This window comes from Triticum dicoccoides, chromosome 2A (assembly GCF_002162155.2).
Source record: "Triticum dicoccoides isolate Atlit2015 ecotype Zavitan chromosome 2A, WEW_v2.0, whole genome shotgun sequence".
Taxonomy (NCBI): domain Eukaryota; kingdom Viridiplantae; phylum Streptophyta; class Magnoliopsida; order Poales; family Poaceae; genus Triticum; species Triticum dicoccoides.
The window spans coordinates 239,961,078-239,975,673 of record NC_041382.1 but is presented as its reverse complement, the minus strand read 5'-3'; positions in this window follow the sequence as shown (position 1 = coordinate 239,975,673).

The following is a 14,596-nucleotide window of genomic DNA, read 5'->3' as shown; positions in this document are numbered from 1 at the left end:
CTATGGAGGCAGGCCCTTAGCGATGCCCCAAGCCTAGCCAGACCCCTCCTCGCGCTTCACGGAGGCGCGGCGACGAGATGACCCGCTGCCTCCTTCAAAGCGGGCATGGCGGCGCAGCGGCTGGTCGTAGCCACCGCTGCTGGAGCTGTCACTGGAGGAAGAGCCGCCGTAGCTGGAAGAGACACGGTCGCCGCCGAGGGCAGGCTCGCCCTCATCCTCATCGCGACTGTCACCAAGGTCGAGCACCTCCTAACCGTCGTTCGTCTCGGGGCAGCACCCGGCGCGGCGACCATCTTCCCCAAACACCCTCACATAGAGGGTCGACCCACCGTCATATTTGAAGTGGAGCGTGCACCGCCTGCCCAGGCCACGCGTGCGGGCGAATGTCTGCCAGCCGCGGGCCATGGCTATGTTGCCCGCGGCGGAAGTCTCGACCGTGACCCAGGAGGCCTTACTACAGCAACCTTCCGCCTGCAACCAGAGTCCGCCTGGACCAGGGGCCGGCAGTTCATCGACAAGGAAGCGCGGGAGCTGGAGCCAGTTGCCGGCCGGGTTCTCCGACCAGACAACGAACTCCGGCGACACCTCCGCTGAATGGAAGCGCGGGCGGGGAGGCCGCGCTACCATCGCGCGCCTCCCCTCGTCAGATGGACCGCCATGGTTGGGACGGTCCCCTCCGCGTGTCGCGGCGCCGCCTCGACGGTGGGCCACGGTGGGGGTCAGAGTGTGCTTGTGCGAACGACCGAGACCGCACTTGGGTGCCGGGGAACCGGGGCCCTCGCGAGGGGCCTTCCCCTTCTCGACGGCAGAGAACTTCCTTCGTGGCGCCATCGGAGGCACTGCAAGCAATGAAGCAAAGAAGAAGCAAGCCAGCGAGGAAGAGATGGGCAACGGGGGCTCCGCCCCCTCCCCACTTATAGCAAGAGAAGGCCAACCGGCGTCTCCCACGATCGCAGGTAACGATAGTTTCCCTTGCATGTCGTAGGGACTTGTCAAGTCATGCAGTCGTCGAGGCAGCATGGGGAAGCGGAGACGCCCACGACCTTGGACCGCCACGCGTCAACCGAGGCCGTGGGCTTTTGGGGCCCGCGGTGCTCCGAACTTGACCCTTGGCTTTACCGTGAAGACAAGCCCGAGCGCACCTTGGGCCCGGGGGCTACTGTCGGTGTTCTGGGAACGGGGGTCCCCAGACTTGCTTGCCTGCGGCCCGCGGCATGGCCAAGCAGCAGGCCTTACGGCCCATCTTCACCAACAAAGCATCCAAGACCCTCGCGAGGGTCCAAGCCTCGCGAGGCGGACGACGCAAGACCTCCTCCCTAGCGTCCTAGTCAGGCAGGCTCGCGAGGGACGGAGATATCAAGGCGAGGTGAACCTCACGAGGCTCTCGTGATGTGAGCCGTGACGATCGACACCAGGCGGGTGCCAGGCGGGCGCCAGCGCATGCAGCGTCCTTGTTTCCTCTTTGGTGCAAAGGAGGCAAGCGCAGCCACGGAGTACCGAGGCATCAGGCAAAGGTTGCCATTTCGGTGCAACAAGACCAAGACCATGGACTTCAAGACGGAGGTCATCGTGGAGCCCAAGACGGCGTCACCACCAGAGCCTTTCACAGGCGAAGACCGCTTTTTTAAGGACAGCTTGTACTAGCTGCCCCCCTTCGAATTAGCCCGCCATTGTTGGCTCCCTTCCCGCTCAATATTTGGGAAGAGGACCAGGGCCTCTATAAATAGGACTAGCCACCATAGTAGAGTCATCTCATCTTAGCTTGAGGGAATCTACACACCACAAGTTCATACACACAAGAACACCTCAACCTCAGGAGGCTGTTCTTCCTTTTGTATTGTTCATCATCAGCCCAAGAGACAATCCACCACCACCACACTGGAGTAGGGTATTACACCACAACGGTGGCCCAAACCAGTATAAACCACGTGCCTTTCTGTGTTTTGAGTTCGTCGAGTTCGTCCGCAAGATCTTAGCGAGCTAGAGCGTAGATCGATAGGAGGGAAAGACTTCGCGCGGACCCCAGTGTTCGAACCTTAAGGGTTAGCCGGAACCCCACATCCGACACATGGCCCTCAAGAGGGTGATTGGCAGAGTTGCTCTGTGCCTCATCTTCAGCTGAGCCAACTCTAGACGCAGGTTACCTCCCCTCGCGGATCTAGTCTACAATTGAGCGGGATTGTACTCAACCGGCAATGACGCGATGGGTGAGAACTTCCCCAACCCCAATAAGGAGGAGAGGGTGTGCTTCGTCCCATTCCTATTGCGGGGCCTAGGATTTCCGATCCATCCCTTCCTTAGGGGGTTATTGGAATTTTACGGTGTCCAACTACACAACCTCACCCTGTCGGTGTACAAAAGTTGGGGCTCTCCTTTTGACCCCTTTACTTGTGCGCGCGCGGTCAGAGCCACGCGCCGCGGCCACACTTAGCGGGGCAGACGAGGGAAGCCGGAGAGAATCCGAAGCACCAAGTCAAACAAGACAATGCCAAGGCCGAGAGCACAAAGAGCAAAGGGATGAAGAAGGTTCCCCCGGCAAGATCCTTGCTGGGGCAGCCTCAGCGGCCCCGACAAGACCCTTGCCGGGCAAGCTCGCCCAACGCCAGCGGCCACCCTTGAGCCCACGGTTTCCAACACCATCAACCACGTTGGGCCAGGGCTCGAGAGGCACCTCCATGGTGGCATGCAGATCTTTGTGAAGACAGAGAATACTCAAGATCAGATGAAGACCAGAAGACGGCGACCCTCGGCGGGATCCTAGCCGAGGAAGTTCACAAGGCCCTCGGCAAGACCCTTGCCGGGGATGATAGCAAGGCCCCCGGCAAGACCCTTGCCGGGGATGACGGCAACGCCCCGGCAAGACCCTTGCCGAGGGCATCAGCAGGGCCACTGCCAGACCCGTATCAGCCAAGACTACTGCCGCCGTTCACATGTAGCTGCCAGCCCAATCAGCTGGGCAGGCACCTGTATGGCAACATGCGACTTCCAGGCCAAATAAGCAGGCACCTGCGTGGCGGCGTGCAGACCTTCATGAAGGCCCTACCACCGCGCCACCTCAGTTGCCTGCCTGTCTACATGGCACTGCATGCATCGCTAGCCTGGGCGTGTGTTGAAGCGAGGAGGAGCGGTGATGAATGGGACGGGCCTCGTTCCCGTCCCCGATAAAGCTAAGGGACACCTAAGCGATGCATAAATGCGTCTTGTCCTGTAATACTGGCGATAAGCTCGTAGTACTGTAGGCCTTTCCACCTCCTATGTGCCATTGTGCCAGCCCCTTTCCACTATAAAAGGAGGCCCATGGCGTACTAGAGGGGGGATTCGGCTCTTTTGAACTGCACAGCCACCGTAGCTAGTTCAAGAGCGCAAGAACACTCAATACATCCACTAAAGCAGGATTAGGGTTTTACGCATCCTCGCGGCCCGATGGGAAACAACACCTATGGGATCAAAAGAATCCCTACTACGGTTGCCGGGGCACAGGGTCGTGAGAAGAGTAGGATTAACAGTCAGCACAAAGATCGTTTACCCAGGTTCAGGCCGCGAGGATGCGTAAAACCCTAGTCCTGCTTTAGTGTATGTATTGAGTATTCTTGGGCTCTCGAACTAGCTACGGTGGATGTGCAGTTCAAAAGAGCCGAATCCCCCTCCTGTACACCATGGGCCTCCTTTTATAGTCGAAAGGGGCTACCACAGTGCCACAGAGGAAGTGGAAAGGCCTACAATACTGCGAGCTTATCGCCATTATTACATGACAAGACGCATTTAATGCATCACTTAGGTGTCCCTTAGCTTTATCGGGGACGGGAACGAGGCCCGTCTCGTCCGACGCCGCTCCTCCTTGCTTCGACACGTGCCCAGGCTAGTGATGCATGCAGTTCCATGTAGACAGGCAGGCAACTGAGGTGGCGCGGTGGTACGGCCTTCATGAAGGTCCGCGTGACGCCACGCAGGTGTTTGCTTATTTGGCCTGGAAGTCATATGTTGCCACGCAGGTGCCTGCCCAGCTGGTTAGGCTAGCAGCTGCATGCGAATGGAGGCGGTAGTCTTGGCTGGTACGGGTCTGGCAGTGGCCCTGCTGATGCCCTCGGCAAGGGTCTTGCCAGGGCGTTTCCATCATCCCCGACAAGGGTCTTGTCGGGGGCCTTGCTGTCATCCCCGGCAAGGGTCTTGCCGGGGGCCTTGTGAACTTCCTCGGCTAGGATCCCACCAAGGGTCGCCGTCTTCTGGTCCTCATCTGATCTTGAGTATTCTCTGTCTTCACAAAGATTTGCATGCCACCATGGAGGTGCCTCTCGAGCCCTGGCCCAACGTGGTTGATGGTGTTGGAAACCATGGGCTCAAGGGTGGTGCGCTTCGCTGGCGTTGGGCGAGCTGCCTTGGCAAGGGTCTTGTCAGGGCCGCTGAGGCTGCCTCGGCAAGGGTCTTGCCGGGGGAACCTGCTTCATCCCTCTGCTCTTTGTGCTCTCGACCTTGGTGTTGTCTTGTTTGCCTTGGTGCTTCGGCTTCTCTTCGGCTTCTCTCCGGCTTCCCTCCTCTGCCCTGCTAAGTGTGGCCGCGGCACGTGGCTCTGACCGCCCATGCACAAGTAAAGGGGTCAAAAGGAGAGCCCCTACTTTTGTACATCGATAGGAGCGCCCGGGCCTGGACCATACATAAGCGCGACGCATTGTTGGGCTAGGCCGAGAACGGTGCTTGGGCAGGTGGGGCGGATTCTACCGCGGTAGCTTCTCGTCCGCCGCGCTTCCCCATGACCCGCATTGAACGCGCGACGTGGAGGGTCATGCGTGACATGGGGGCCATGCGTGGGACGGTTTCCGCACGCATACGACACATCATGGTTAATGGGAGAGGAGGAGGCTCGCGCCTTCCCCATAAAAGGAGGGAGGCGTAGAGGCACGGCCCATTAACTTGGATGGACTCGGGTCGTGGTCTTCAAGGCGCCCGCGCCCCCCGACCACGGGGTGGCAAGCGGCCACTTCGCCCGTCCCTTTGATGTTGCTCGCTTGCCATGTGTTCCTCATGCAGGTGGGAGGAGGTGGAGGCGGGAAACCGGGCCGTCGCTGATTGGGGCAGCGGGTCGGTCCTGATTCCCTGCGCCCCCAATGACCAGATTGGTCGAGTGGGGCGGCCGAGCCCCAGCTCAGCCCCTCTACAAGGAGGGGAGGGGGCGGCATTCCACACTCTTCCATCCTCCGTCTCCTTCCACCTCCGCTTCTTTCTTCCACCCGCCATGGCGAGAGGAGGTGCTGGCCCTTCGACGGTGGCGGCAAGGGTTGCTGCTCATCAGCGCATTCCTCCTCCCCAAGAGCTCGTGGTGGCAGAGTCGGCCACGAGAGGAAGGGGGAGGGGGCGAGGCCGATATCGTCGTGGCGCTCGGGGGAGAGGAGGACGGGGCGGCGCATCGGCCTCGCCTCCGCCAGCGATGCCTCCCCCGATGGAGCGCCACGTCGGGGACCAGCCTCGCGAGTTCTTCATCAGGCTGCGTCGTCCACCGCGTCGCCGCCTCCGTCTCCCTGCTGCATTCGCTCGGGAGATGGAGCTCGATCCACCCCAGACCCTCTGGTTGCACATGAAGGGCTGTGGGAGCGGCGGAACGCGGGTCGACGTCAACTTCCCCGCTCCTCACGTCATGTACCTCTGCTGTGAATGGAAGACGTTCACTCGCATCCACAGCCTACTCTCCATCAAGGTCTTTGAAGATTTCAGAACTCGCCTAAAGTGCTGCGTGGAGAGCTCCTCTGACGATAAAGATTCCTCTTCAAGCGGCAGCGATGAGGAGGGCAGCGACAGTGACGACAAGAGCGTCGAGCAGGGTCACGTCGACCTCGTCTCCAACCGACCGCGTTGCCCCGTGCTACCTCTTGAGCACTGCGTTGGTTTTCCCTTGAAGAGGAAAGGGTGATGCAGTAAAGTAGCGTAAGTATTTCCCTCAATTTTTGAGAACCAAGGTATCAATCCAGTAGGAGATCACGCTCGAGTCCCACGCACCTACACAAACAAATAAGAACCTCGCAACCAACGTGATAAAGGGGTTGTCAATCCCTTCACGGTCACTTACGAGAGTGAGATCTGATAGATATGATAAGATAATATTTTGGTATTTTTATGATAAAGAGAAATAAAGATGCAGAGTAAAATAAACGGAAATAGAAATAGCTAAGTGTTGGAAGATTAGTATGATGGAAGATAGACCCTGGGGCCATAGGTTTCACTAGTGGCTTCTCTTAAGAGCATAAGTATTACGGTGGGTAAACGAATTATTGTCGAGAAATTGATAGAATTTAGCATAGTTATGAGAATATCTAGGTATGATCATGTATATAGGCATCACGTCCGTGACAAGTAGACTGAAACGATTCTGCATCTACTACTATTACTCCACACATCGACCGCTATCCAGCATGCATCTAGAGTATTAAGTTCATAAGAACAGAGTAATGCTTTAAGTAAGATGACATGATGTAGAGGGATAAACTCATGCAATATGATATAAACCCCATATTTTTATCCTCAATGGCAACAATACAATGTGTGCCTTGCTGCCCCTGCTGTCACTGGGAAAGGACACAGCAAGATTGAACCCAAAGCTAAGCACTTCTCCCATTGCAAGAAAGATCAATCTAGTAGGCCAAACCAAACTGATAATTCGAAGAGACTTGCAAAGATAAACCAATCATACATAAAAGAATTCAGAGGAGATTCAAATATTGTTCATAGATAAACTTGATCATAAACCCACAATTCATCAGATCTCGACAAACACACCGCAAAAGAAGATTACATTGAATAGATCTCCAAGAAGATCGAGGAGAACTTTGTATTGAGATCCAAGGAGAGAGAAGAAGCCATCTAGCTAATAACTATGGACCCGAAGGTCTGAAGTAAACTACTCACACATCACCGGAGAGGCCATGGAGTTGATGTAGAGGCCCTCCGTGATCAATGCCCCCTCCGGCGGAGCTCCGAAAAAGGCCCCAAGATGGGATCTCTCGGGTACAGAAGGTTGCGGTGGTGGAATTAGGTTTTCATGGTGATCCTAGATGTTTGGGGGTACGTGGATATATATAGGAGGAAGAAGTACGTCGGTGGAGCAACGAGGGGCCCACGAGGGTGGAGGGCGCGCCCAGAGGAGTAGGCGCGCCCCCTGCCTCATGGCCTCCTCGATTATTTCTTGACGCCCACTCCAAGTCTCCTGGATCACGTTTGTTGAGAAAATCACGTTCTCGAAGGTTTCATTCCGTTTGGACTCCGTTTGATATTCCTTTTCGGCGAAACTCTAAAATAGGCAAAAACACCAATTTGGGCTGGGCCTCTGATTAGTACGTTAGTCCCAAAAATGATATAAAATTGTAAAATAAAGCCCATTAACATCCAAAATAGATAATATAATAGCATGGAGCAATCAAAAATTATAGATATGTTGGAGACGTATCACCCCGCCCCGCGTCGTACAGCCTGCCGAGGGCCTTCCTCGTCAAGATCTCCATCGGGGTGCTCCCCGTCGTCTCCTTAGGCAGCTGGCGTAGGAGGGCAGGAGGAGGCGAAGAAGGCGGGTGGCGGCCATCAAGTTGGAGTACGCGGGCACCGACGCCTTCTCCGCGTATTGCCGGCCCGCTGCCTCATCTTCCGGCTCCTTCCCCGGCACCAAGACGTTCTCTTGGTGCCTTCTGCTCCTCGCACCTCGCCTAGGCGTTCTTTTTGCCCTCATGTTGTCTTTCTCCACCTTCTGAGGAGAGGGACAATAAAGGGATTACGGGCACCTTATCTCTTTTTTTGTAAGCCTGCGGGCACTTGTTAATTTTAAGACTTGTAATCCCCTTGCTCATGTTTTTTATTCCGTATGAACTGTACATGCATGGCATGTTTTTAATGAAAAGGGTGCTTGCCGGGTTCTTTGTGCGTGAGCGAGGCCCATGCCAAGGATGAATCCTTGTTATTTTTAAGGTAAACATTGTCGCCCGGCAACAGGCCTTGTCGTTTCCCTACTCCAGTCGACCATTCTCGCGCTCTTGGTGGAGGGAGGGGCGAAGTAGGGTTAGGCCCCTTGTTCATCTCCTTTTCACCGCGACTACTACCAAATTCCAACCCAGGAGGTAGCTCTCGGGTACAGAAAAGGGGGAGCACGGTGGTTTCAAGAACACAAACGAGGTTTCACATATCCCAGTTCCATACGGAAACGCACAACAAGGGGATGAAAGACTTATCTGAATCCGCAGCCCCCAGCAACGCTGGGCTTGCCATGGTTGGACCCTCATACCTTCAGCTCTCGGTAGCCTTGCCCTGCCGAGGTCGGAGCGCTGATTCGTTCTGCTTTTCCCAAGTGGCTCAGCAGAAGTGCCCTGCGAACCAAAGAGAACACAAAGACGCACACTCGACCTCTAGGCTAGGGGTTAGTCGCCGCTAAGCACTACCGACCCTAACCGAGGGAGAGACTTAACCTAGCATGCATGCTATAACTTAGGGAGCCAGCGCTTCATTTATTTATGCTCAGGGTCTGCGCCTGGCTTTGTACAGAGGGTTACATGCCTTGTCGGCAAAGCTTGTACAAAAGGTGGCTTGTCGGGAGCCCGGCAAGCCGCGCCTTATGGGTAAAACTTATGAAGATGCTTGATGTTCCAGGAGTTGCTCACTAGGATGGCATCTTCGGTCTCCAGGAAGACTGCATTGGGCCTGGTGACTCGTATTACCCGATAAGGGCCTTCCCACTTTGGCGTCAACTTGTTGGAATTCTTGGCCGACTGAATGTGCCGAAGAACAAGGTCACCTTCCTCAAAGCTTCGGGCATGAACCTTGCGGCTATGGTAGCGGCGCAAGGCTTGCTGGTAGCGTGCTGCTCTCACAGCCACCTGAAGATGATCTTCCTCTAGGAGCGTCACGTCGTCTTGCCGCAACTGCTCTTGCTCAAGCTCGTGATAAGCGAGCACTCGAGGTGACCCGTATATGAGTTCCATGGGGAGAACTGCTTCTGCCCCATATACTAGGGAAAAAGGTGTCTGGCCGGTGGCTCGATTTGGCGTCATCTTGATCGACCAAAGAACCACCGGCAACTCATCAATCCATCACCTTCCGCTCTTGTGCAGCCTGTCAAAAGTCTTCGTTCTCAAGCCTCGCAATACTTCAGCATTTGCCCTCTCCGCCTGGTTGTTGCTCCAGGGGTGTGCCACGGAGGCAAAACACACCTTGTTGCCGAGGTCTTGGGTGTACTGCATGAAGGCATGGCTTGTGAACTGCGTGCCGTTGTCGGTGATGACTCTGTTTGGCACACCAAAACGGCAGACTAGTCCCTTGAAGAACTTGACGGCTGACTGTGCTGTCACCTTCCTTACTGCTTCCACTTCCGGCCACTTTGTGAACTTGTCGATTGCAACGTACAAGTACTCAAAGCCCCCGACAGCACGGGGGAAGGGGCCCAGTATGTCGAGCCCCCAGACTGAAAACGGCCAGGAGAGAGGAATTTTTTGAAGGGCTTGAGCTGGTTGATGAAGCTTCTTCGAATGGAACTGGCACGCTTCACACCTGGTTACTAGTGCCGTTGCATCCTGGAGGGCGGTGGGCCAGAAGAAGCCTTGTCGGAATGCTTTGTCGGCAAGGGCCCTCGACCCTATGTGTGAGCCACATATGCCTCCATGTATCTCTGCCAATAGCTCCAGTCCTTCCTCTTGGGGGATGCACTTCAATTTCACACCGCTCGGTCTTTTTCTGTATAGTACGTCATCGATGAACTGGTACAAGGTAGACTGGCGAGCTACTTTTTCCGCTTCTTCCTGCTCTTCAGGAAGTTCCCTTGTCTGGAGGAAACGGACGGTATGTTGTGCCCATGCTAGAGCCTGGGGCTCGACGGCAAGGACCAAAGGCATTTCTTCCGCCATGGGGGCGGCCGTCTCTATGGCCAGGGCTTGGCGCCGTGCTGGAGCCAGCTGCCCCTTGGCAGGCTCGGAATCCACAGCAACACTTTTGCCGGCAGCCCTTGGGGGCTCGGCGGGAAGGTACTTGCCGGGGCCCGATTTACTCCGCTTGTTCTGCTCCGTTGATGGTTTGACGGATGGTTGAGTTAGCCGAAGCAAAAAGGTACCTGGTTCCACAGGTAACTTGAATGCAGCGCACTTTGACAGGTAATCGGCGATGTCGTTCTCCGCTCGGGGAACGTGCTCCGCTTATATACCATCAAAGCTCTCCTCCAGCTTTCTCACCTCATCTACGTAGGCCTCGTTCAACGGGCGTTGATAATCTTTGTTGACTTGTCTGATGACAAGCTGCGAATCACCCCTGACGATGATCTTTTTAACTCCGAGGTCCGCCACGATCCTGAGACCGGCAAGCAATCCCTCGTACTCAGCAGTGTTGTTGGTGGACATCTCCCTAGTAAAGTGCATATGGATTACATACTTGAGGTGCTCTCCGGTGGGTGCGACGAGCAACACACCAGCACCGGCGCCTTGCAGTGAGAAAGCTCCGTCAAAGTACATAATCCAGTCATGAGCTATTTCCTTGCCGGGGAGAGTGGTCTCCTGGATCTCTTCGTCAGGCGTCGAGGTCCATTCTGCAATGAACTCCGCCAGGACTCTACTCTGGATTGTCGAAGTACTTTCAAACTTTAACCCAAAGCTAGATAACTCCAAGGCCTACTCCACAATCCTTCCGGTTGCATCTGGGTTTTGCAGTATCCATTGCAATGAGAGGCGGGTGACGACAGTGATCTCGTGGGCTTGGAAGTAATGACGCAGCTTCCTCGAGGCCATAAGGAGGCCGAGGAGCAATTTCTGCATGCCGGAATATCTTGATCTAGCCCCGTGCAAGAGGGAGCTGACAAAGTAAACCGGGTGTTGCATCATATTCTTCTTCTGCACCACTCCATGATACGTCTCCAACTTATCTATAATATTTGATTGTTCCATGCTATTATATTATCTGTTTTGGATGTTTACGGGCTTTATTATACACTTTTATATTATTTTTGCGACTAACCTATTAACCCAAAACCCAATGCCAGTTTCTGTTTTTTCCTTGTTTTAGAGTATCATAGAAAAGGAAAATCAAACGGAGTCCAATTGACCTGAAACTTCACGAAACTTATTTTTTGACCAGAAGAAGCCCACGGAATATCGAAGATGGACCAGGAGAGTCCTGGGCTGCCCACGAGGGTGGGGGGCGCACCCACCCCCCTAGGCGCGCCCCCCTACCTCGTGGACAGCCCGGAGATCCACCGGCGTACTTCTTCCTCCTATATATACCCATATACCCTAAAAACATCAGGGAGCAGAATAGATCGGGAGTTCCGCCGCCAGAAGCCTCCGTAGCCACCGAAAACCAATCTAGACCTGTTCTGGCACCCTGCCGGAGGGGGGAATCCCTCACCAGTGGCCATCTTCATTATCCTGGTGTCGGTGTACTAGAATAGGGGTACCCTAGTACCCCGAACTTGTGCACGGGCAGTTGCAGCACCCCGCGGCAAGGATTGCCGGGCGAACGCCAAGACCCTCCGTGGTTCCCTTGGAGCCATTCAAGAACAAAGTATTTAAGCTCAGGAGACAAGGCCCCGGCAAGAGGAGCTTGCCGGGAAGGCCAACCAAGGCACTCCAAGGAACTTGACGTGACGCGCCTCGCGCTCCGGCAAGGCAACAAGGCCCCGGCAAGAGGAGCTTGCCGGGAAGACCAACCAAGGTACCCCGAGGCCCGGTGAGCGACAAGCTTCCGGACCCGACAAGATAATAGCAGCGGCAAGGCGCTTGCCGCGGCAGGCGGCCACTCTGTGCCCACGCTCCAGCGCATCCACCAATGTGTCGCCCTGGGGGCCTCTCCAGGCGCGCGTGGCGGGAGGCTGTGCAGCCAGCGGTGCGCAGTGGCATGCGAAGATGACAAGATCGCCATCGTGGCGAACGGTGGCGCCCCTAACGGTCCTTTTCTGCACTGTTTGGGCGACTCAGACGGGCATTTAATGCCCTTGTCCCCTGCCGTCAGGGTTAGGTAGGGTGCACTGTACAAGTAACTGTACCAACCACCTCACTTTTTACATTTGTACCCTTCTCTGCGTTGCCACCTGTCGGTGACCCCTTTAGCGTATAAAAGGAGGCCCATGCGCAACGTAGAGGGGGTTCGGCTCGATTCATTCATAAGCCAGAAAACACTATGCTCTCTCTCTAGAGCAAGAACACAAGATAATATAACCAGACAAGCAGCAGTAGGAGTGTTATCTCTCCGGAGAGCTCCGAAGCTGGGTAAACTGCTCGTGTGCTTCGCCTCGATCTGCTCTTCGTGCGATCTCCGCCCCCCGCCGAACCGAAAGGGGCCCGGTCCGCCGGCCCCATAGGTGTTCGTGGATCAGTTTCCCCCGACATCTTTGGCGCGCCAGGTAGGGGGCGTCAAGATTGCGTGAACCTGATCCGGCGTTCACACGAGCTAGATCTTCATTCCCTTCATCAACATGCCACCGAAGAAGAAGACTTCGGCGGCAGCCGCTCCGTCCATGTCACTTCCGCCACCGTTGGAGCAAACGGGTGGTGGAATGGACGCCGGCGGAAGAATGGACGTCGATGAGGAAGCTCATGATGCTGCCAGGTCCAAGAACAAGGCTGCACAAACCTCGGCGACTGTACATGTTCCACTCCACTCTCAGGAGGCGCAAGACCAACAGCGTCATGGCACTTGCAGTGCCATACGCATGATAGGCCAAGACCAAGCTGGTGGATCTCGGGGCGCTCAAGACCAGCATGCACGCCAGCGTGCTGGCACGAGCGGGGCACGGTCGCCTGGACGGGATACTGCTCCTTCTAACATAGTTAGAAGTCCGAGCACGTCCCGCTCCTCGCGCCGTCCGCCACTGCCACCCACCACTCCAGCAGAAGCTTTGGCGCGAGCTCAACTTCTCCTAGATTACCCTCCGACATCGGACAAGATCGACGAATGGAGGGCCACCATTCAGAGTCTCATCGGCTACGCCAACGGCGACACTCCATGGCGGCCGAGCGCGTCGCCGCCGCGGCAGGGTTGCCAGGCGCGAGCCGGTGGCGACGAAATGGGTGGAGGTGCAACTAACATGCAATCACCACCCCGAAGGCCAAGATCGCCGACTCACCGGATCCACCTCGACAGCGACTCCACCGCATCGTCGGATCCACGAGCTCGTCGCGATCAGCGCCAAGTTCTTCATGATCGACAACAAGAAGACGCTCGAACTCGCATCGAGCGCCGAAGAGAAGCGCGACGTCAATTCGACAAGCGCGCTGGGCCCTCTGTTGACATGCATGCGCCAGGGGAACCAGGCGATCTGCCGTACGCGGTAGGTTACCCTGTGTTCACTCGTGAGTTGCGGCAAGTCCAGTGGCCCAGCACGAAGAACTTCAAGCCAGACGTACCGGAGAAGTACGACGGCAAGACGCATCCGTCAGAGTTCCTCAGCATCTACACCATCGCGGTGCAGGCTGCCGGGGGACGGGATGACAAGATCCTTGCCAACTACTTCCCGCTGGTGCTCAAGCCCAACGTCAGATCCTGGCTCATGCACTTGCCGGACAACTCCATATCCTCTTGGGCTGATCTGTGCCATCAGTTTGTCGGCGCCTTCACAGGAGGACACAAGCCTCATGGCCAGGAGAGTGATCTTCATCTGCTCGCCCAGAAGGAAGGAGAGCCCCTGCGCAAGTACATTCAGAGATTCAGCAGTGTGCAGCACAACATCCCAGACGTCCACCCTGTCGCGGTGATCAGCGCGTTCCATCAGAACGTGCAAAACCGCAGGATGCGGGAGGAAATGGCGATGTGCAAGATCAGGGACGTCAGTGAGTTATATGCACTGGCCGACAAGTGTGCACGTGCTGAGGAAGGGAGGAGACTCCCCGGAGAGAATGTAGGGGCGGGAGGATCTGACAGTGAAGATGCTGCCTCGGCAAGGAAAAACCGGTGGCGGAATAACAGAAGGAGGAAAGGCAAAGAGGTGCTAGTTGTTGAGCAGTCCGGCAACAGTGGTGGCACCAAGGAAGCCAAAGCTGGTGACTCCGGCAAGGAGGTTGCCGCGGAGGTGGCGGTCGCCGACAAGCAGGACGGCACCAACAAGCAGTATTGCAAGATCCACCGCACCAAGGGCCATGATCTCCGGAACTGTAAGAAAGTCGAGCAGCTTGTTGAGCAACAGAAAGATGAATACGAGCGGCGCGACAAGGAGAAGGCCCAGGAAGGTGCTGGGGGATCCGGCAAGAAACGTCCCGGCTGAGGAGGACGCCGCGGCAAGGCCAAGCAGCGGCAAGGAGACAGACCTCCTCACGTCCGCGACAAGGATGAAGATGACGACGACGATGAAGACATGGATGATGAGGAGGCTGATGAGCAGGAGTTCCAGAAAGCCACAGAGGTCCTGTGCGTTGACGGTGGTGCTTCTCTGCACGCCTCGCACCGCCAGCTCAAGCAATGGGTGCGGGAAGTTAATGCAGCAGAACCACCCGTCGAGTCACGCAAGCCCCTGAAATGGTCCAGCACGCCTATCATCTTTGATATTGAGGACCACCCTGATCGCATAACTGCGGTCGGGTGCTTGCCGATGTTGGTTTCACCAACAATCCGCAACCTCAAGGTCACTAAGATGCTAGTTGACGGCGGGGCCGGC